Source organism: Mustela nivalis, assembly GCF_964662115.1.
Source record: "Mustela nivalis genome assembly, chromosome: 9".
Classification (NCBI taxonomy): Eukaryota; Metazoa; Chordata; class Mammalia; order Carnivora; family Mustelidae; genus Mustela; species Mustela nivalis.
Genome location: NC_139028.1, coordinates 25239308 through 25263502, shown reverse-complemented (window position 1 = coordinate 25263502; position 24195 = coordinate 25239308). Strand labels below are relative to the sequence as shown.

General features: G+C 41.9%; 1 long non-coding RNA gene across 3 annotated transcripts in view; it reads left to right on the top strand.

Annotated features, from left to right (window-relative positions):
• Positions 1-24195, top strand: part of LOC309840991 — a 261870-nt gene that overhangs the window by 49007 nt on the left and 188668 nt on the right. For all 3 annotated transcript variants that reach the window (XR_014298884.1, XR_014298885.1, XR_014298886.1), the window contains exon 2: positions 19787-19903. This is a non-coding gene — a long non-coding RNA (uncharacterized lncRNA). The remainder of the gene's footprint in view (positions 1-19786; positions 19904-24195) is intronic.

Sequence of the window (24195 nt, the reverse complement as noted above, 5' to 3'; positions counted from 1 at the left end):
CTTAAAATATCAATCCGAACTTACTAGATTCACAGAAATAAAAAATGAAACAGCATTGCTAAGCAAATAGTAGATAGTAAAGTAAATAAAACAAAACTTGAGGCTTGTGATACTGCAGAGAATTGAGAATTTCCTCCAATAGTTAAGTATGCTAATTGGCAAAACTTTGTTGGAAAGTGGTTTTGAAAGACATAAAAGAAAACACTTTGATCCAATTGTCCCACTCCTAATCTGTACTAAGGAAAATGGTCAAATAGTTTTGTAAAAAAAAAAAAAAAGATGTCTGTTACAACCTTATGTATAATATAAATCCAAAATATATCCTAAATATGAAATATTGGGGAAATAGTTAAATCACATTTAAAAAAAGATTTTACTTATTTATTTGACAGAGAGAGAATGAGTACAAGCAGGGGGATCAGCTGACAGAGGGAGAGGGGGAAGCAGGATCCCACTGAGCAAGGAGCCTGATGTGGGCCTCCATCCCAGGACCCTGGGATCATGACCTGGGCCAAAGGCAGTTGCTTAACCCACTGAGCCACCCAGGCTCTCACATTTCTTTAGAATAGAATATTACAATATTACATAATGTTACAAAAGATACTAAACACCAAAAATGATGTCAAATTAAAAGGGTGGGAAGCAAAGTTATTTACATTATGATCCAAATGTTCTACAAGTTCTAATCTGTAAAAGATAGAAGAAAATCTGATGAAATAGCAAATGTGGTTATCTTTAATTGTTATTACTTTGGATCATTTTATTCATTTATTTATTATGTTCAGTTAGCCAACGTAGAATATAATTTTTAACTGTAATCTTTAGGTTTTGCTATTTTCTTATGAAAATTTGGTAGCAAACATTTTACTGTTATAACCAGGAAAAGTCATAAACATTATTAAAATGTGCATACCTGCATTATTTGGAAAAAAAAATGTTTTTGGGTGTCTGTTAAACATCAAGGGAGAGAGGCAGAGGGAAAGGTGTCTTCCTTCCCTCACTTGTAGTAGGGGACTAGGGTAGGTTGAGAAGCAGAGGACCTGCATCTTCAAAGTAGTTCGGAGGGAGTTCAGGTGAGTAGCGCACATCACACTGCGACAGAGAACATGAAGGCAAATTAAAAGAAGGGACTAGGGTGGGCCCTATACCAGAAGAAAGTTCTACTGAGATGTGTTCCTCTCTGAGAAATTTCTCAAACCACACATTCTGATCTCATGAAAGCATCCCGGATGGAAAACCAGTATTCTGATTTCTCAATTCTAGTTTTTCTGCTAAGGCCCCTCTGTTGTCACTGTGTTAATGGCAGTCTCTTATACCAGCCTGTAAGTTTCGATGGGGTGGGAGCCTGCTGTGTCTGGTAGGTAGTCATGCTCAGCGGCATTTTCTGAATAAATAAATTCACCAGTGTGTGTGCTGGGAAATGAAGCTAGTGAAAAAAGGCAGGCTTTCTAGCAGCTTCACACTCATACATTTTGCTTCTTCTCTGTGTTTTCCTTGAACATATGTTTTATTTCCCTTTTTCTCTTAGAGCTCACCCAAAGGAGGCTTGGCTTGCTGGCCATTCCGTCCCACTTTGTACTGAAAGCTAGAATTGATGAGAATATAAGGACAGAGGAAATGAAAGATGAAAGACGATTAAGTGCAAACTGGTCGAGAGAGTGGGCTCAGGCATTACATTACCTGGGTATGAAATTTGGTGGCTGCCATGTACTAGCTGTGTGATCTTGGGCAAGTCGCTTGACTTCTCTGTGTTTTAGTTTTCTCATCTGTAAAACAATGATGATAACAATAGGATGTACCTCATAGGGATCCTGTGGGGATGAAGTGGGTTACCAGGCCCAAAACACTTAGCAGATTGCTGGGCACTGCTTAAGTGCTATGTTAAGTAGTGACGATTATTATTATTAATTATTATCATCATCGTCGTCATTATTATCATTACCATTATTATTTCCCTAAAAAGCAGCAGACATCCTCTTTAGTTAACCATAGCTGTAGAAACAGATTTTTAGTCTTTAGATGCCTCCCAATGTTTTCCATCCAAACCATGCATAGATAATGAGCCTGACGTCTTCATGGAGCTTCGTGTTTGTAGCAACTATTTTAAGCTCCTAATCTACTGTCTCATCTCATTAGATAATAACTGTCATGACAAAGTAATAAGAAGGGTCCTTCACAAATACTTCTGGTACTGCAGATGCCAGATACCAGTGGCCACAAAATTTATGCCAAGACCTGCAGTCCTCTTCTCACTTAACACTTGGCGATTATTTTCATTTTATGATTTAAAAAAAAAATTTTTTTTTCTGGGCTTTAAGCTCTTGGAAGGCCAAATCTTTCTTTTCGTACCTCCTACCTAGAGTGCTCTTCATGTCTATCTTATTGACGTACACATATTTATCAAATGAATAATGGGATCCTTTCTCCGTGTATTGTAAACACAGAAAATACTGAACAGTGATTTTTAAAAAAAGATTTATTTGTTTATTTGCTTAAGACAGAGAGGGAGAAAGAGAAAGCAAATGCAAGTGGGGGGGGAGGGACAGAGGGAGAGGGAGAGCAAGAATCTTAAGCAGGCTCCTCACTGAGGGTGAATGTGGGGTTCGATCCCAGAACCCTGAGATCATGACCTGATGCAAAAATCAAGAGCTGGAGGCCTAACTGGCTAAGCCACCCAGGTGTCCCCTGAGTGGTATATTCTTACCTCATAGCACAGGTGTCTCTGATACATCGCTAGATTTCATCCCGTGATTTCATTCTTATTTCCTATGGGGAAGCGGTGCCACTAAGGGAGAGTCCCCTGGAAGGCGGGTTGGCAGTGACCAAGGCACTTGGCATGCCTCCATTGGTAGACTTGACTGTGGATACTCCCCCATGGGTTTGACACACGGCGAGGTACTGAACTACACTATTCATCTTTCGTGCCTTACACTGAATGATGTATTCGGTTTTAAAAAGCTTTAGTGTTGGGGCGCCTGGGTGGCTCAATGAGTTGGGCCTCTGCCTCAGCTCAGGTCATGATCTTGGAGTCCTGGGATCGAGTGCGGCATCAGGCTCTCTGCTCAGTGCCTTTCCCCCTCTCTCTGCTGGCCTCTCTGCCTACTTGTGATTTCTCCCTCTGTGTGTCAAATAAATAAAATCTTAAAAAAAAAAAAAAGCTTTAGTGTTATTTTCTACTACTACTACTACTACTACTACTACTACTACTACTACTACTACTCTTTTGTTTTACATTTTGGGGCAGTTTATAGAGTGTCCTGATATCTCATTTAGTCTGTACAATAAGCTTGTATTTTTATTGTTATTTTATGCGTAGAAATCTGAAAGGTGGTAGGAGTTATATGTATGTGCATGTGCTTTGCACGTGTGATCTCATTCAGCCTCAGAGCCACCCTTGAGTTAAGCAGTAATACCTGTATTTTACCAGCACAAACCTAAGGTTCAGAGATGCTAACAGGTATGTCAGTACAACTGAGATTCAAACTCTAATTTGTTTGGTTAACAGGCCTATTTTTTCTATGATACCAGTGGTTGAGCGAACCCTATTAGAACCTGCATGTAGTAGAGTCTACATCTTAGGACTGAAATTAGTGTTTTTTCCTCCACCTTTATGAGGTATAATTGGCAAATAATATGTACACTGTGAAAGTTACTACAATCAAGGTAATTAAGACATCTTCCACCTCACATGCCATTTGTGTGTGTGTGTGTGTGGATAAGAACACTTTGGTCTACTCTCTTGGCAAATTTCAAGTATACAACACAGTCTCCGTAACCATAGTCTCCTACAATAATCTCCTATACAATACAGTCTCCTTAACCTGTGTCTCCCATTTTCCCGTTCCTGGCAACTGCCCCTCTTTTCTCTGCTTCTGAGTTCTTGAAATCACTGTTCCTTCACCTCTAGTGACATTAAGGTCTGGATGTGCACATGATCCTGCAGGACATAGAGGTGGACAACCTTTTTTTTTTTTTTTTTTTCTTGCCTCATCCTTTCTTTCCACAGAGAATTCATACTTCGCCTGCCCCGTCCTCTGTCACTGGTGATAACCACAGAGAGTGCCGACTCTGTTGTGTTGTTCTCTGTCACTGTTCACGTGGTCTCGGACCAAGGCAGTGATTCGGGATGGGGCCAAACTCAATTAGCCTTCTGATCATTCTTCCCCTACCCTACTCCTTCTAAAACCAATTCCTCTAGGCAGAATGCCCTAGGAAAATCGAAGATCACGAATTTGGCAGTGCAGAGCAACGACGACCCCAACCTGTTCTCTGACTCGCCTTTCAAGGATATTTGTTCCCCAATTCCCCAAACTGACCTGTGTGACAAGCCCTGTGGTGGTGTGAGTGTGTACCACAGAGAACCTGGTGGAAAAGAGTCTGTTTGCTCCTGACAAACAATATGATCTTCGGGTCCTAACAACCCTGGCTGGAAGGTGGAAACTCCCACGTTCACTTTTGGGTCAGGGTGTCATTGCTCAGTATGCTAAGAGAATTCATTTTCTTTGAGTGTTTTTCCTTTCAAGTCACGTCTTACTGCTGGAGTTTCTCAACGAATTAATAGGTATAGAAATGCAAAGCTCTTTTCTTATTACATTCTATCGATCTGATTGCAGTGTCATTAATTGAAAGGCTAGGGAAATGTGATGGATAGTTCAGCTCAAGATTCTACACACATTTTGGCCCAGAGCTGTTGGAAAAAAGGTTGTGTGAAGCCGACCGAAAGCAGTCTTTTGGTCTGACACGAATTATTCTTTCTCTGTCAGTCCTTGTAAGAGCATTCGGTCCTAGTGAGATTTACAATGCGAAATTATAAACTGTTTCTACTCTTAAAAGGCAAATCAAAACTCAGAATGCTTATTGTGGAGTTGGAAATCATCCATGTTGTAATTCGCATTTACAGATTACATGTATATGACATCAAAAACAAAACAAAACAAAAAACAGCCTCCAGTTCTGACAGAAACAAATTCTGACCCCAAAATATGGAAGTGGGCATTTTGCTTTTCGTTTCCAGTAATTTCATTTGGAATATCATGATTGTGAAACATTGTTTTCATTCAGCACCCTCACGTCCGCCGGTCTCATTCAAGTGCTGTGTGAAACTTTAGAGAGATGGTGTGTGGTTAGAGATTGTTTTTTTATGACTCTGTGGTTGGTTTTTTTTTTTTTTTGGATTGTTTGCCCTAGTATCCTTTGGATTTCTCCCATAAATTTAAATTAACTTGAGAATTTTGTATATGTGTAGATATGTGCCCATACATATTTAATAAGTGTATTCTAATATGAAAGATTTAAAGGAATGTGGTGTTTAAATATTTTAATCCTCCACATGGGGGAAAAATTCTTAGGCTTGGACAAGTGCATACTACATTATATTTGATTTGTTCATGAAGGCAGAGGATGTCTCCTTTGCTTTCTGCTTATCCAATTTTTCTGTTGTGTTTATTATTTGAAATATTTGAAGCTTCAGGTGAACTAGAGGAATACTCACACGTAAAGGCCCATCTAAAGGATATAAAATATCAACCATCTCTTGCTTTTAATAAACATGTTGTTTGGAGAAGTTTAGAAGTGCAGTGCATGTTCCTGATAATACGTGTCCAGCTAAATACATGTGTTTTTAAATCCTCAGTCTACGGTATTTGAATCGCCTTTGTCAAGGTGTGATTTCTTCTCCTGGTTGGGATTCTAGATGTTGGAATTAAGTCATTTGTGGAAAGATGGGAAGTGAACAATTTGCCACAAGGCATGACCTCATTTGGGAAACATACCTTGACAATAAATGTATTTAATGCTCTCTATGCTCGGAGACAATGGGTTAGGGCTTGGGGTGCTCCTAACCGACCTTTGGCTTGGGAGAAATGTGGGCTGCCTCCTGCAGTCAGTCATCAGCTAGTCTCAGAGTGAAAAAGAGAAGCGCATGCTATCGATGAGTGCATAGGCTGCCTTAGCCCTGATATTATGTCTAAAAATACATCCACAGAGAGGCAGGCATATGCTCGGCGCCTTGGTGTGAAGGAGCTCTCGCCTGTGTGTCTTGCTCTACCCATCTAAATTCTGGAGTGAGGAGTTAAATTATTCCGGAAGCCCTGCCAGTTTTTGATTTGCCATTGTCTCTGCTTCTTCGTTGCCTTTGAATGGGACCCTGGATACAGGGCTTTCAGAGACCAGCCGGTGCTGATGGGGTCCGTGACTTGACGATGGCGCCTGCTCGTTCCCGTTGTGTTCTGTCTGAGGCATGCTTTTCTTTCCTTTTTGGGAGGCAGAGAGCACTGGGCAGAGGTTGTACTTGGCACATGACAACGCCGATGTCACGGCTATGGCTGTTACTCCCCTCGGCAAGCGCCAAGGAGCAAACAGGACGGTGGGTCACCTCGCCAACTATTTAGCACTATTTCCCTTCTCCCTCTCCACCTCGTTAGGATCTCTCTCTCTCTTTTTTTTTTTCTTTCTTAAGTGACAGGGTCTGTTGGAGGGGCGGGGGTGGGGTTCCTGAGCCTCCGTCTCTACCCCTGCTTTATCGTGCTAGGGACCTGGTCTGTCCTCCTTTCTAACACCTCCTCTCTCTGCCCATTGTGAAAGCTTTGCTAGACTCACCGCCCGTCCCTGCGACTCCGTGCTCAGGCTCTGTGGCGGGGGTGCCCTCTTGGAGGGGGGATTTCCAAATAGCTCCGCTGCTGTAGCTCCCTGACAGATTAAAAGGGGTAAAATTATGGCTTGAGCCATTTTGTCTAGGAAGAAAGAAAACAGAAACTGCTCTGTAGAGGGGCAGTCCCCAGAAGAGGAATAAATAGCAGAAGGAAATAAGGTGGTACTGTGTTGCAGCTCCTGCCACAGCTCGGCTGTAAATGCATGTCTTCAGGTGAGACTTTGTCTTGTTTACAGAGTTAGAGGAGGTTGTTAACTTACAGCATGGGTGCCGTGCCTTGTCTGGAAAGAGCTTCGATTCTAGCAAGAAGTGCCGAGGGGAGAAACAACAGCTTTTCATGCCCCAGAAAAGAGGGAAAAAATCACAGAGAACATCAGATCCAGAGTACACGCTTCCCCTTTGAAATATCGGTATTCACAAGTGAGTCAGATCAGCTCTTACTTATACTTATACCCCCCTCTTTCTGCGTGTGTATTCAAGTTAGCAATATTTGGATGTCCTTGAAAACTGTAAGGCAAGCATTGTTTTTCAAAAGGGTCTTTTTTTTTTTTTTTTGAAGTTTCTGCAAAATGAGATAAAAGAATACTTTCTGTTGCTTCAGAGTGTTAGCACAGAATGCATCCAAAGAAAGTTACCACAGATAGCTCCAATGTGTGCTGGTACTCAGCAAACACATACAATTTAAAAAAAAAAAAAAAGGCAAAAACAAAACACCTGCACACACACTCTAGCAAACCACTCAATGTTAACATCCGAACATGAATTTAAATCAAAATAATTTTATCTGTTATGGAGGAGAATGAATCTTCATACATGCTTTTCTGTAGCTGAATACTGCCCCCCCTTCTTTTTATCACTATTTTATGAGCTTCTTTCGTAAAAGCCATTGCCATGGACAAAGAACTCTACCGTGTACTTAATTTAAGTTCTGCTTGCAGTTGTTAAAATGGAGCATGGATCAAATATGTCATAAACTCTGATTTGTCCCCAGGTGTTTCCTTTAAGTTCAGCTTAATGCATTTCGGTGATGCCAAGGGAACATATATACCCAGAGGCACTCCCATCCCTGATTATGCAGGTGGATATATTAGAAGCCTGTAGTATCACATAGATTTGGGAGTGAAACAGAAAAACAAACAAACAAAAAACCAAAAAAGCCAAACCCAAACAAAAAAACAACAAGAAACCAAAAAACAAAAAACCAGCAAAAGGTGCCGATCTTTGTAGCAGGGAAGTTGTGTGATCTAGGTGCTGGAGTATTTGCATGTCTTTCCACCTTTGTTCCTTCAGAGGCGTTGAGGGTCTCCGCTATTGCTGACTAATTGACAGTTGTAGTAACTGCTGTAGGCTCCTTAGATTAGAAATGCATGCGGACGTGGGTCTTGATTCAAGCACTAAGGAATGCACTCTCACTTACTTACAGGCAGAAAGTCTTCATACTAATGGAGGTGTGATGGAGATAGCAGGACATAAAACAGAAGAGAGAGAGAGAGAGAGAGAGAGAGAGAGATGGCTGGTAGCAAGTATGCTGCCGCAAATAGTTCTAAAATGCGTTTGCAAAATGCAGAAGGCTTCAGCACCATCCAACAATTCAGACACCCTTTTTATTTCTTCTCTGCGGGACGCCTCCATCCAGACTATTCGCAAAAACACGGAAAAGGTGAGAGCCCTGCCATCTTAGCTCAGAATTCATCTGATTTCCTTTTTTCCCCCCTGCCTTGTATTCCTCAGTCCATTGCCCATGCATCCGATGGCAGCCGCCCTTGCTCTTGAATGCGAGTGTCACAGCAGGAGCAGAAAGAGGGTTGAGGGAAGGCATTGTCAAAGCCACGGTCAGCTATTGTTTCTTTGCTTTCACTGATCTGCTTTTTTTTTTTTCCCCTTTCCTGAGGCTTTCCCTTACTAGTGGCCTCTGTCCAGGAGGAGGGAGAAAATTGCAAGAGTTCACAGAGTAGTAGAGTGAAGCCGTTTTTATTGCACGCTCTTTGATAAACAGCTCAGCGATCCAGTCCACGAAATTAGGAGATAAAGCAAGAGTGGAAGGGCTCTGGTGGGAGTGTGAGGGGGGTGGTCTGGGGAGACTGCTCCAGACTAGATGCCAAAGGCAGTTTCTTTGCAAGGACTTCTGGGGGGGTGGGGGCGGCGGTGTATTTGTTTTCTGCTGCATTTTTGGTTTTAAAAAATCATGAGAAAAGTCATATTCATCTGTCAGGCTTTCCATTTGTTTATTTTTGTTCAGTTCAACAACGAGATGGAAAAATTTAAGCAAGGCCAGATCTGCTGTTTGTGATTTGCTCAAATGTTGGAATCGGTTCAGCCTGAAATCGGTGATTGTCTTTTTCAGGATCATTTAAGCTTGCATGTGAAATGTGTGTGGTAACTTTCCAAAGTACATTACAAAAAAAAAAAAATAAGATGCTTTTGACCATCATTGGTGTGGTTATAAATCTTAGGATTATGTTATTTTGCACCTTAACCAGAGAGCTGTTCTTTTGGGCAACATTTATGCAAAAGTGATTATCTGCTCTGAGCAGGCCAACTCCTCTGATAACTTCCAAACTTTTCAAAGGTTACAAAGGCACATGCTCAAATAGATTTTTAGGCAAGTATTTCAAATGGCCATTTGGCATAAGCATGAAAATGCTAGGAATTTTTTCCAGCAACTTTAACTTCATGTAATGTCTATTTCTTCAACTGAATAAAAATGATTAGATTCAACATAGAACCAGAAAGCATATTTAAATTTGAATTCCGTATTCAAGCAATTTTGCCAACAAACAAACAAACTTGCAAATTTTATAAACTTAGTTGCAGTGTAGAAAAACCATGTCTGTAATTGATTCCCCATAGTTTTCTTCTTTCTAAATATTGTACTATCTGTACTTACATAGAAAATTATTGCAAATTGATCACTCCCCCCGCCCCCCACTTAAGCCATCTAACTTCTAACTATGAGTCTGGGATGCTTCACTACTATCAGAAGTTGCTAACATTCAGCCTTTCAATCCTAAAATGTATTTTAAGCAGAGGAAGAAAATGTTTCTTTCTAGGAACCATTGCATGTTATAATGCATGCTGGTGGATTGATGGTCAGTATGAGCTCATAATTTCTTTCTTTTCCAAATAACGAGTGTAGTCTGTCCGTGAAAGTGAGGGAGAATAACTTTTGGGCTCCCTAAGAAAACACCTTAAATGAGAAGTCTGAGGATCCCTGTATATTAACAGCTACTTTGGTACCCTACAAATAAATCCACCCCTCCCCCTTTCTGTTCTCACTGCCCTGATTTAGGGGACTTGGGCCCAGCCACCCTGCCTCTTTCTTTTGTGAAGGAACATTTTGAAATGTCTATAGAAAGCAAACTTCTCGAAGAAATGCAGAACAGGGCATGGTTTGAATGCAAGTCTGAATTTAATTGCGGCCACCCTGGTAGCGCACTGTTTAATTTCCAACACACATCTACATGATCCTTACAGCAACTCGGGGCCAGGAATTGTGAGCAAGGAAAATTTATCTGTGATAAAGTTACATATCTTTTGCCAAGGAACAGTCACTTGGGATTGATTCAAAAGTCAAATTTAAATAAATGTTCCCAAAGCCTTTGTGTATGAGAAAGTTGGTCTTCAGAGTGTTTTGAGCTGAGAGGGGTGGAGATCCCCAGCTTCTGACCAATCTGCTGGGGCAAAATGTGAAGTGAGGAGCAAATGGCTGCACTGTCACAAGGCCAGCTAGGATTTCCACTTGAAAATGCCGAAGACAAAGAGGTTAATGAAAAGCTCAGGGTCTCTAGGATGGAAGTGTTGTAAACAAGTCCCTTTGGCCCTCCAAACAGTGGTTCTCCAAGGAGCCGGAAGGAACGCTTCGTCCCATGGGAGAACAGACTTGGAGAGAACCCCATCTTTCAGCCCGTGCCCCCTGCAGATATTTAATTTCTGCTGGATCAACTTGAAAGGAACGACTGCTCTTGTGGCCAAGGTCAATCCCCAGATATTTTAAAGGCACAAGTTCAAGTTCAACCATTAATCCAAATATTTTACACAACTGCCGAGAGTTGTTCCAGTAGATCCAAAACTTGCAAAATCTTACAGAAGACCTAACCTCGACATTTCTGAAAAAATGAAAACTCCATCTTTAATATTTTATATTTTGAATGCAGTGTGGTTAAAATATTATTTGTGCCTTTTATCTTCTGGGTTTTAAAAATATAAATCTTAAAAAAAAAACAAAGGGAAGAATAGTATCTTTTGGTGTTTTGGAAGAACACCTTAATATAAATCAAGCAAAAGATCACATAGATGTGTGTGTAAATGATAAAAAAAGTTGTAGCTCTTCTACTTCTATTTGCCCATAGACCCTTAGACTGACTTAATATAACTATTAAAATGGTAGGGGATGGCCCAAGGTGCTAAATCATGTTCAATCCACTCATTAATTCCAACCATCTTAATCAACTGAAAACTTTTTTTCCCCCCAAAAGCAATTCATTTGTGGAGACTCTACAGTTAAGTTGCAGACACACCTCTCAGGGTCACCACCTTTTAAACTCTTCTGGATTTCTTTTTTCTCTTCTAAGTTTGGAGGACAGTTGTGCTAACCCTTTCTGAATGAATAGCACACCTCCTTCTACCTAACTGGACAAGGCCTTCAGAGATCAAATTGCTCATTTAACTTCCTTTGTGACATAGGACTCTAAGTGCTCATAAGAAGTGTAAAACATAATAGCAAGATGAAGACTTTCTACCATGCTAATCAACCAGCTCGACAAACTGCTCTTGTTGCATTTTGGGAAGTAACTAGAAAGCCACTAATGGTTTGTTACATTAGCCTAGAGGTGGCATTTGGATACAATGTTTTATGTTCAGGAGTTGGGTTTAAAAATAAGCAAATGTGGAGAACGAGGATGCCATTGACAAAGGATGCTTTGACCGAACTCTGTTTTCTCCCTGGATTTATTTTTTGGGGGTGGGAAGGAGGTGTGTACTATTTCATTGATGTAGACTTGCTAGGCTAACTGCAGATGTTTGGGATTTCCTTGAAAAATAATTATATTATTTTGACAGTTGACATTTTAAGCACAGGGTAAGAATCCTAAGAATATTCTAGAAGTTATGCGGCAACCCAGGGCTTTCCCCCGCCCCTCTCCCACATTCATTTAATGTGAAGTTCTATGCAAAAGAAACACTGATGGTGTGGAGAAAAGTTCCTCCTCTACCCACTTCTCTGAGAGCAGATCTGGAAGGATGTGAAAAGAATATGTAATATTATCTACACACCTATTCATGAAAATGGAATCCATAAAATGCCTACTCCAGGACTATTGCTTGAAAGTTTGTGGGAGGGTATTAAAAGAGATGTCTCAGATTAGTCATCCTTCAAACAGTTAGTGATATTGTAAGGGCCCTCTAACTTGCTTCAATCCCTTTTACAAGTCCCTGTCCCTTTGGGCCTTCTCATCTTTCCCTCTTTAACTCCAGCGACTGGCAGGGTAAGACAAATAAAGCCTGACCAGAAACACCAGTGCCATTTGCCCAGTGAAACCAGGTCATCCAAGCTTCTAAGAATGCATGGAATAAATGTAATTTATTTGCATTGTTTAACCTCTTAAAGGAAACCACTTACTGTCCTTGTTGCCAAACTTTTGTCCCCGCAAATGCTCAAATCATTTGATCATCACAATCTCATTTGCCTTCATACTCTTGAAAGGAGTGGCTTTTCTCCCCCTCATATGCATAAGGGGATAATGAGTTTGGACTTGCCCAGTGCTGGGAAACCCATGGTGCTCGATCAATGGACCAAAGTGAAGATCTAAGCTTTCTTGTTCAGCTCCTTGTGCCAATGTTCATCAGTTTGCACGGTTGCTCTTGACATCTCAGAACAACTCTGGGCTGTTTAGTAGGATCCTAGCCTTCCCTTAAAAACTGACAGTTGAAGAGGAAAGTTGTTTCAATAGGATGCACTTTGCTGGTTTCAGGGACCTCTTCTCTGGTAAGGAGAATCAGTCTTTCTGCACATTGGAGACATTTAAGATAGTTTGGAACTTTCCTTTCTTGTCATATTAAGCATTAACAAAGCAGAACATGCAGACATTAGGATGGATGATATTAGAAGCATTGAATCTTCTCAAAATGGTTTCTACCCTCCTCCCCCTACTACTTGCTCATCTGGGAAATGACCTTAAATGGCAACTCAGTGTGGTGATCATCACTGGGGCCCATCCTTCCCTGATGAGGACTAGTTATTTTGGATATCCCACATCACTTCATTTTATACCAGTGAAATTTGGTGGCATGGATAATCAGTTAGAGTCACTCAAGTCCAGACTCATTTTTTTTTTTTCTGGTATCAGATTTTGTAAGACGAATCTGAACCAGGCCCTCTCAATTCTTGACTTCATTTCATTCTTCTTGATGGAGCCTTAAAATACTGCATTATGCCTAATCACACAAATGACCTCACTGTAGAAAGACAATCATCTATCCTCGATCGTAGAAATTGAGAGTAATCCTGACTCCGGGGACTTTTAAATAAAATCATACAATGTGAATTCAAGTTCACCAGTATCCCTCTACCTTTTATATTAAATAAGAAGGGCAGGTTCATTATATTTTTTGCCTCTGAGCAATTTCACATACAAACCTATCTGGAAAGAAACTCCTATTTTCATGGCAACCATGCGTTCTCCCTCTCCTTCCAGTCTATGTGCCAGTATTGAACTCGTTGTTTTTACTTAACTCTAGTTAGTGCTACTTTCCAACTCCTAGGAAAATAGTTTCTTGGGGGTTGCTCACTAGCTAACAGTGCTTTATAGAAATGTTTCAGCTGATTGTGCCTAAGCTTTCAAAATGTTTGGGAAATTTATAAACTTCTAAAAGGGTATTTGTGTTATTTTACGTAAATATGGAGAAAAAGACTTTACCAGGTTTATGCTTTTTAAAAACATGGTAATTATTACTACTGTGTAAAGGAAAACGTACCACACATTGTTTTCAAAGCTTGTAATAATAAGTTGCGATTGAGTGTATGCCCATAAATATCCCGATATTTTGGTGTCGTTTTTAAAAACAAAATTTCAAATATTTCAAAATTTCAAAACTCTTCAGTTGTGGATAAAGTAATGTTAAAAGTTTTCATTATCCAGTAGGCCTGTGTATTAGGAACACATTAACCGGTGATTCAAACCTCAGCTTTGAACTTGTCACATAAGTAGGCATTACTTTTAATTTTCTCGGGAATTTTATTTCTGTGTCCCCTCCATTCTTTTTTCTTTTCTAGTCCTGGGCAAGGTTAATATGACACAGGCCAATCTGGTGAATATATTGGGACAACTGGAGAGGAGCAAAATGCCTGGTATTTGACCGGATAAATAAGCTAGAAATTAGAACAATGACAGATCCTTGTTTTTGGTGACTTGACTTGAAATACCAGGGAGGACAATGGCTAGGATTGGGGTGATGGCCTGAAAGACTCAGTCTGTCCTTTCCTGGAAACACACCCGAGAAGGGCACTGAATCCTCTCCACTTATTCTGGAACATTCCATATGACTATGTCAATTGACAAATATTTGCTGAATGCTTGCTCTCAGTCCAAGGCTGGAGGTGTCAAAATGTAAGAGTGGTAAAAGATACAGTAAAGATCCCTGCAAAGAAACAACAGTGCATTCAGTTTAGTTGTTCTAGAACATCGGCGAGTAGCGCCATTTATCAGACACTGTGCCATATGCCACGGGTAAGAAAGAGGGAAAAATTATGGTTCATATCCCTAATGAAGTTAGTCTTAGTTAAGGACATGGACTGTTTAACAGATAATTTTGGTACAAAGTGGTATATACAGTGTGCTGTGGTGAAGCAAGGCAACTTCTTAGAGCTGGGGAAGGCTGACTAGGGGATGATGTCTAATTTGAATTTTGACCAAAGATTTATTTATTTAGGGGCCACTAAAATTCTGCACCCTTGGTTGGTACTAGGGATTCAGTGAAAGATTCGATGGCATCTAACTTTGAGGATATCGCGTTAATTTAGTAGAATTTGGTAGATAAATGGGTCAGGAAACTCAACACATACTTACACACACACACACACACGCAGAGTGCAATAGGGTGTAACAGTAACAGAGTTAAACAATTCTGTAGGAGACCAAAAGAAAGACCTGTAACCTTTTGGAGGGAGTCAAGGAAGTTAGCCTACCCAAACTGTTGGTCAGTGGATTAACACTGTGAACAGAATGATACGAAGGTCTAGAGGAGGGAACAGCTAATTCTGCCTGGAAAGGGGAAGGAATTGGGGTAGACTTCATGAAGGAGGCGGCATTGGTTTGAGCATTGAAAGTTAAGTGGCATTGTTTCAGGTAGGATTAATGAGGTTAGGACAGAAGGGAATTCCAAGGTAAAATGTGAATCAGGGAAGGGGTTATGAAAGGGTATGGTGTGTCTAGGACAACAAGGTCTGGTTTGTTTGTCTGGAACCTACTGGGCATGGAAGAAATTGGAGGAAATCAGGTCAGGAAGGTGGCCTGGAGCCATGTGAAAGTCAGGTTAAAGAATCTGTTGTTTGTTCCTGAAAGGCAGTGAGGAACTGTTATTACTGGAAATTTTGAAAAGTAATTTGGTCAGTAGAGGGAGAAAGATTGGAAAGGAGGAAGTTTAACATGATGGTGCTCAAGAGTGATAGGCAATATATCAGAATAATCGGGGAAGCTTTTGCAAAATACACAGGTTTTTTCCCTCCCTAGTCTTCTGTTTCTTCCCTCACCTCAACCAAGCTTCTACTCTGATACAGGGTGATGGGAAGGTTAATAAGGATATTTTGAAAAACTTGCTAGGTGATACTAAGACATCCTGCCCTCTGTCATTGCATTAACCCTGTCAAGAGATGCTATGGAGATGAGAGAGGATGATCAGAACAATGCACATACATTGGAATTAATAGGATGGATTGGAGGTGGGAATGTTGGAAAGGAAACATGATCAATACTTGAGTATTTAGTATAAACAATTGAGAAACCATGAATTGAATGAACCCAAGGAGAGGAGTGGCATCTTTGGACAAATCATGGGTTCAACTTGATACCTGTAGAATCTGAGGTCGCTGTGGGCAGAAGAAGCTGGAGTTCAAAAAAGCTTACACCAATTCATACCTGACTCAATTATGAAACAATAAGAAATACCATTTAATGTTTTAAAAAGGCAACAAAAACCCATAGACAGAGAGATTTGTATTGGCTGGAACAGATGGATAAGTCTTCATGGAGAAGTAGAACTTGAATTGCATCTCAAACCATTAATAGAAAATTCAACTTCAAGAAAGGAGATTAAAAATGGAGATCATTTGCAAAAAAAAAGTATAGGAGAGAGAAAGAAAAATGCTGTTTCAGGAGGATAGAAAAGTAATATAAATGGCTTAGTAATAAAACTTAATATACTCTTATTTATTTCTCACTTGTAGCTGGAGCCATTATTATTTGCAATTTATAGATGAAGAAATAGGTTCGGAGAGGTTAAACAAATGACCCAGATGGTTACAGGGGAAACTGTGCCTTGACTGTGGAGCCTTTAAATCTAGAGTCTTGTTCTGATCCATTAGGCTATGTGTCCTTAAAGTCAGGGTTTATTTCTTACATATTCTTAAATACCTCCTGGCTAGCATGTAGCCTGAAAATAGAGTAGACCCTCAATAACTATTTACTAAATTAAACTTCTCAAATTTTTGTGGACTGATTTAACTATTCATAATCTATACTTAAGGCTGAACATGGAATGTTAACATTGTAGGACCAGAAAGTACCGTGGTGATTTTCTAACTCAATCAGCTCACATAATAAGGGAGCAAGTTAAATCTCGGGAGAGGAAGTAACTTACCTAGAATTTCACATCCATGTCCCATCTCATATCATAAAATCTCAAATCTCCTCTCAATGGAGTGAATCAGGACCTCCAATCCACTCTTTCTTCAACTCGGGCTTATCTCGCATACCATTGAATCCAAGAGTCATAAGCTCAAAATGTGAGGCTATCCTCCCTTCTCTGAGCTCTACAGAGTTAGGTGGAAATGAAACATGTGGATAGGATATAGAAGGTTATTTGATAGGTAAGATCTTTGACTATCTTTTTATCATCCAGTCTAATCATTATATTTAATGGCTTGAATAAGAGAAGGAGGACACGAGATTCCGATATGGGATTTAGTGAGCAATTCATTTGAGAAAAGAACAGCAAGTAAAAGGTTAAGGAAGGTAGTAAATGTTTCAATGTGTTGTGATTGGATGCAATGGTGTCACCTTTGTTCTGCTGTTTTTTAAATGGGAAAACATAATCTCACCAGCCCAAAACAGATACAGAGCAATACTGTCCCCAGGCTGGAGAACTAACAAAGGAGTGGTGTGAGTCCTGGTGGAAAGGGTCCAGGGCTGGGATCCAGGACCTCTGAGGGCACTAGCGGGCAGTGAGATTTGGGGGTTCTCCCAGATTCCCCATCAGTAAATGAGAAGGTTAGATTAGATTTGTCTGACTTTTGTTTGTCACTTACCCCTTCTCAACTAAAGCCCAGCCCAAAGCTGAGGATCCCCTTCTTCTCAGCAAGGGAAGTGTAGAAATAGCTCGAGCCTGCTCTGCACTACCATGAATATTGGTTCTTAAGGGTGAGCAGAGTCTCTGGAGCCACATGAACATTGAGTGACAGACTCCTTGCTCAGCCAACACCACGAGGGTCCAGATGACCTTTCTGTCCCATCAGCCTGATCTTCTGGGCCCATCCCCATCAGCCTGTCCTCCTGGCTAGACTCTGCTCTGGCCTTCTGTGCCTTACCCCAACTTTACATTCTTGATGATGACCATTTGTTGATTTCATTCTTCATCTGCGTATCCCATCCTGCCCCTCACGTTGTATCCCTTTGATTTTTTAATATATTTTTTTCTTTTGAAATTTTTGTTTTTAATTAACATATCATGAATCTGACCTGAGTATACAGTTCTATGAATTCTGACACAGCCATAAATTCATGTAATCATCATCGAAAGCAAGATCCAGAACGTTTCATCAATTCCAAAACATTCTTTCATGCTATTCCTTTGCCGTCATACCCTTCCCTCACTCCTGGTCCCTGGCAATGCTGAGATGTTGAAAATCTTGTATAAATGTCATCATGCAAATGGAATTTTTGAGAATGGCTTCATTCCCTCAACATAATGCCTTTGGGGGTTCATCCACATTACCGTATGTATCCATAATTTACTTTTTTTTTTTTTTTTTTTTTTTTTTAATGCTGAGTGGTTTTCTGTTGTATGGATACACCACATTTGGTTTCTACATTCAGTGGTAGTAGGACATTTGGATCATTCCCAGTTTGGGATGATGAGGAGCAGAGCTGCCATAAATATCTCCGTATGAGTGTTTGCATGAACCTGTTTCCTCTTCTCTAGGGTAGATTCCCCAGGCTGGGGAATGCTGGGTTGACCCCCTTCATATGGATTTGCCTCCCACTCAGGAACCCTGCCTTCACCCTATTCTGGGACTCCTGGTACTGTGCTCACACTTGCTGAGACGAGCAGGCCAGTGCTCTGCTGGCTCTGTATCTTCCACCCCACCCCAGCTTTCTGGCTGGGAGCTCCCAGCAGGTGATTAGGCCAGAGCCCATTTTCATGAGTCTTAATCTCTCCGGGCTCTGGATTGGCCCAGAACCGGGAATCAGATTCTTGCCCCAGTGCTGCAGTACCCTCTGCTGGCTGATTGGCAAAGCTGGCTTTCAGCCTGCGCAGGAGGAGAAGGGGTAGGTGCAGTGGGAGAAAGACAAGTAAGTCGGGGAAGGAGGTAGCTGTGGCACACTACCATTGTAGTGACAGCCTGACAGGGACACTTCGTGTATTTGATGCTACACATATAGATAAATGCTGTAATATTTTTGTGGAACCCTACAATATTGTGCTTGTCTTCTCAATTGTAGGCAAAGATGGGCTGTCTGGAAAGCTGGACTCAGCCTGGAGCCTGCTACCCAGATTGCTATTTTGTGAAGACTTCCGCATACAAATGACTCAGATGGAAACATTCAGAAATGATCTTGGAGGGCCATCTGGTCCTTGCTGGTTCTAAAAGCTTCATTCAGCCTGGTGGATGGATCCAGTACAAAAGACAGTGAGGGCCCTTCACTGAGGTTTAAATACGTTCCACGGGCTGGGGTGAGAGGCTGACTTTGGAACGAGCGGGTGCAGATGCTCAGGGGAAGACTGACGGCGCCTCCCCTGTCTAGGTCAGTGGAGGGCGGAGGAATGTTCAATCCAGGACCTTGCAGTGGCACGGGAGCTTTGACAACAGATGTGCGCATGCGCGCCTGCCCACGGAGTTTTGCGTCATCAGGGAGCATGCGCAGATCAGTTTGGGTGTCTGAAACGGGCAGGGGTGCGGCTGACCCAGCAGGTCAGGCAGGGGGGACTAGCAGAGCCGTGGGATCATAGTGATGCATCGTATTTCGTTCATGAAGACAGTGCTGCCAGCCTTGCATTTCAGACTGTGGTGCTGACGGGCTTGACGTGGGCGCTCGCTGGCCACCTGCCTTTTCACCTGGGGTATGGTTGCGTGTTCCGTGGCCAAGGGATGGGGAGTGTCTACCAGCAAGAATAGGGATGGAGTCCTGTGCTCTCGGACTCATCAGTGGGCTCTGACCAAGTCCAGAAGAGACTGGGCGTGTAATGAGAGGGAGGCTGAGCACCAGGGCGCGTGGGTTTGAGGACGTCACCTCATTGGGCCAAGAGAGTCAGGAGGCACTCCCTGGTGAACGTTCTGTTCTTCTGGGCTCCAGCTTTCTCTGCTGAGAGGGGCGGGAGGGGAGGCGGTGCGCGTCCTTTAGTTGAGGCACAGAACCACAAGACATCCTACGTTCTGACAACGTGGTTCGGGCTTTCATGCTTTCTCACTCCCTAGGATGGGACATTCCCGAGTGGAGGGGCTGCACCACATCTCCAGGCACTCCCAGTCTTAGCACAACACTGAGCCCACAGACACACGGCAAGGGAGCTCATTAAATGCTAAGGAGACAGGCATGGTGTTTGAAGGGCACCCATAAGCTGAGTGAGGTATGTAAGTGTCGGGACCGTGGGGAAATTATTCTCCCTTTACCTGGGGTAATCGGTCTTTCTTGTCTTCCCTCTCAGTAAAGATGCTGCTGTTTCACCTTCCGTTGTTCCTGTCTGTCCAAGACGGTGATGCTCCAGATCTGCCCTCTGGAAGGGGAACCAAGATCGAGATTATTGGTCAGATGAAGTCAACGGGTAAGTCCTTCCTTAAGAGTTTAATGTTTTGTTTCAAAAATGTATCAAATCACTGCAGTGGGCTCCTCCATACCCATTGGCCCTGCTGCAGGAAGATATGAGGCAAAACCTCTTAACAGTCACAAGCCAAGGTTAACAATTTAGAAATTTTTAGGTTGTTCTGATATGTCTATCAAGATGGTGCCTCAAGCAATGTCTAACTGGATGGAGAAATTTAACATTGTTGGTTTTATGAACATGTGGTGAGGCTTATGGTCTTGTGAGAAAGACTCAGTCGGGGTCTAGAGTTCACCATCTTCATCAAGGCTTTCCCTCTTCTCCTCTCAGGATGTTTTCACACAGAATCTTAGCATTTCTTTGTTGTTTTATAGGGGCTTCACGGTCCTTTGCAGTGTTTTCTAGGGTACTAGAGATTTCCATTCGCTCCTGCTAAGTTTACTGATGGCGATGACGGTGCCTGTATTTCTTGTCTTATTTTTTTTTTTTAATTTTCAGCAAATATATACAACATAAAAATTACTATCTTCATCATTTTTAACAAAGTTATTATTATAATATTATTGACTATGTCTCCTATGCTGTGGTTTTGATCCCTGTGACTTATAATTGGAAGTTCATACCTCTACCTCTCCTTCCCTAATATCAGCCCCCACCTCCCAATTTTCCTCCCCTTTGAAAACTGCCAGTTTGTTTTCAGTGCTTATGAATCTGTTTCTGTCTTTTTTGACTGTTCATTTTGTTTTTTAGTTTCCAGGTATAAGTGATAATCATACACTATTTGTCTTCACAGTTTGTTGTGTTGTGACTGGCTTCTGTCCCTTAGCATAATGTCCACTAGTCCATCCATAGTGTAGCATGTGTGAGGATTTTTCTTCTTTTGTAAGGCCGAGTAGTATTCCAGGGGTACGTATAGACCACATTTTACTTATCCATTCATCTGTCAATGGGCACTTGGGTCATTTCCACTTTTTGGATCCCATGAGTAAGTCTGTTATGAACACAGATGTACAAATATCTCTTCAAGACCCTGTTTTCAGTTCTCTTGGATATGTACCCACAAGTGCGATTGCGGAATCATACGATAGCTCTCTTTCTAAGTATGGAAGGCACCACCACACTATTTTCCACACTGGCAATCCCATTTTACATCCCACCAACAGGGCACATGGCTTCTGAATTCTCCATACCTTCTTCAATGCCTATTTTCTGCTTTGGGTAGCAACTATCTTAAGGAGGGGGAGGTAGTGTTTCATTATAGTGTAAATTTTGCATTTCCCTGAGGAGTGGTGATATCTTCACATCCTTACTGGCCATTTGTATGCCTTCTTTGCCAAAATTCAAGTTCTTTGCCCATTTTTGAATCAAGTTACTTGGTTTTTTTTTTTTTTTTGATTTGTAGGAGTTTTTCATCGATTTGAGATCCCTCATCAGATAGATGATTTGCAGATAATTTCTTCCTTTCAGCGGGTTGCCTTTTTGCTGATCATGTCATTTAATGCTCAGAGGTTTTAAATTTTGATGTAGTCCGATTTATCTTTTTTTTTCTTTTTCCTTTTTTTTACTTGGTTTTTGTTGCTACGTCCAAGAAATCATTGCCAAATCCAACGTCATGAAAGTTTTCCCTATATTTTCTCTGAAGTGTTTTACAGCTTTATACCCTACATTTAGGTCTTGGATTTATCTTACGTAGTACCTGTTTTTACCTTTTCTCAGATAGTTTCTTGAGCACAGAGGCTGTGGCTGTCCATTTGCATATTCTTGGCCTTAGGATATACCTGGAACAGAGTAGTTGATCAGTAAATTATAGCTGAAAGAAACAACTTTTTCAGACATGAAGAGACAAAAGCAAAGAATGTATTTATAGTGATTTGACTTCTCCATAATAATTATAGCACACTGCCTTCGGGACCCACAAAGAAGTCTCTGAATTTAAAAAGTAGTACTTCTTGCAAGGGCTTTTTGGCATTTTATTTATTTATTTTTTTCCTTGAGGATATTTAATGGAATATTTGACTATTATACAGGTTGTGTTCTTATTACACTTGACCTTGAATGCCTTTCTCAGGAGCTCTGTGCACAGTTAGCTCTAGACTGATGAAACTGTGCAAAAAGATTGTTTCTCCCATCCACGTGGTCCCCAAACCCTGGGTCAGTCAGTGGAGGGGGCGGGCGCCAAATCGACACAGCACTGACCACGTTAGCTTCATGACCTGGGACAAGTTTTCCACATCTCTGAGCCTCCTTCAGTTCCTTCATTTATAATACAAGAGAATGCATGTGAGAGTCCTAGTTCTAAAATTATCCGTTTAGGTACGGGTGATAGGGTATTTCAAACAGAAACAGAAATTTAACTACCTTTGGGAAGAAAGCAAGACAAGATGGACTGCAGTCTGGGTTGCAGAGAACCTTCCTGCCCCAGTGATGATCTGAGAGTCAGGTGGAGAGGAGGCAGTGCCCACGGTCCGAAGGGACGTTCCCGCTGGCTTGGCATGCTCTGGCAGGGAAGGTGGTGAATTGAAGAAAAAGTCCCGTTATTGTTGTCATTGTGTCAAGGACATCTCCCCATTTCAGACATTCCAGAGCCAGTGGTCTTGTACTTGAGTGTGTGTGTGGTACAACCAGTTTAAAAGATGAGAGGGCTCTTGGTTACACTGTTAGTTAAAGTTGTGAAGCCCACCCCCACCGTCCCCTCCCCCCCATCCCATACATGCCATGGGTTTCCTGGTGAGTTTCAAGCATGTTTGAGAGACAAGTACAGCTCTAGCCTCCCTGGTTTGTACTAGCATCGGATGCTGATGTCTCCCCTCTGCCGCACCCATGTTTGGACCTTTCTGAGACTGGGCTCTGGGTCATCTTTATGGTGCCCATCAAACAGCAAAAGGCCTAGCAAGGGCATCGGGGAAATCTGGATTCTGCTCTCTACTCTTTCCATCTAGGTGAGGTTTGGGTAAGTGAATGACCCTCCCTAGGAATGGGTTTCGACAAGTGTAAAATAGTAGGGATTTTATCTAATGTTTTATGTTGTGAATTGGGTTATTGAAAGAGGGAAGAGTGGAAGGGACTAAGTTTATTGAGCACCTTTTATAAGTAAGGTACTCTGCCAGCTGCTTGTACAATTATTCTGTTTAATGCTCTCCTTGGGATGGGAAAATCAATGCTCAGAGAGGTTAGGTAACTTGTTCAGAGTCACACAGCTTGTACACAGCAGAATCAGGATTCTGATGCATATCTGCTGACTCTAAAGCCAGTGTTCTTTCCCCCACATCATTGGACCTTGGCATGGAATTAAATGGATGTATTCCACACTGATGGGAACCCCTCTTTTCTTCCTTCCACTGCTTATGTTGCTAATTGGCTTTCCTTAGGGCTCCTGAGAATGAGGGTCTCAATCTTTGAGCCTTTTGGCTTTTACCTTTGCTGAAGAGCAGATACCAGCTACTTTCCCCAGAAGCCATAGTTTCTTGAGAAAAGAGAAACTTATGGTCAAATTGTCAAATGTGGGGCTGGGGGTGGGTTGAGGTGGGGTGGATGCGGCGTAAAGACTGCCCCAAAGGCAAAGATGCGAGTATAAGTGAGGCTTCATTTGTCTGTGATTCTGACTTGTGGTCATTTCTTTTGCTCCCTTTTCCTTTTTCTAAACATATTGTTCAGAAACCCATTCTCACTGGGGGCTCTGGTGAGTGTCATGGTGTCCAGATTCCTGCTCTGGGGCCCGGGACTCACAAAGGCCAAGTTGACGTCCATTCTGCATCTGGCTTATTTGATGCCAGAGGAGGGCTGAGGTCTCCTGAGAGAGCCAGGAGAGATTTGCCTCCTGCAGAGGTTTGGATAAGCCCCGGCTAATCTCCATGGCTTCTTAAGGGCACACCTGCTTGTCTGCCAGCCAGCAGCCTCCTCGCTCATTTCCCGTGGGACGGCTGGGGTCAGAGGGCCTCCAGAAAGCCTTTCATCCCTCACCACCCCGCCAGGCCCCCCTCAGCAGCACCTGGGTCCACACATAAGACTTTCTTTGAGGGGAGGTCTAGACGTTGTCCCTCCCAGAATGGGGGCCGGTGCCCTTTTCCTTCTTTTTGAGGCAGCTTGCTTGTTCCTTCCTTCTAAATAAGCATTTAATTCAAGCTTTATCATGCATGGCTCAAACTTTATCCCACTGGGGCTAAGCTGATCTGAATTAGTTTCTGGGCAGCTGAGCTATAAACACATAGTAGGTGCTCAGTAAAGAAGGATGATGTCTGATGATGATCTGTTTGGGACTCCATAAAAGATCCACTCTTGCTTTCCATCTGTCTTAT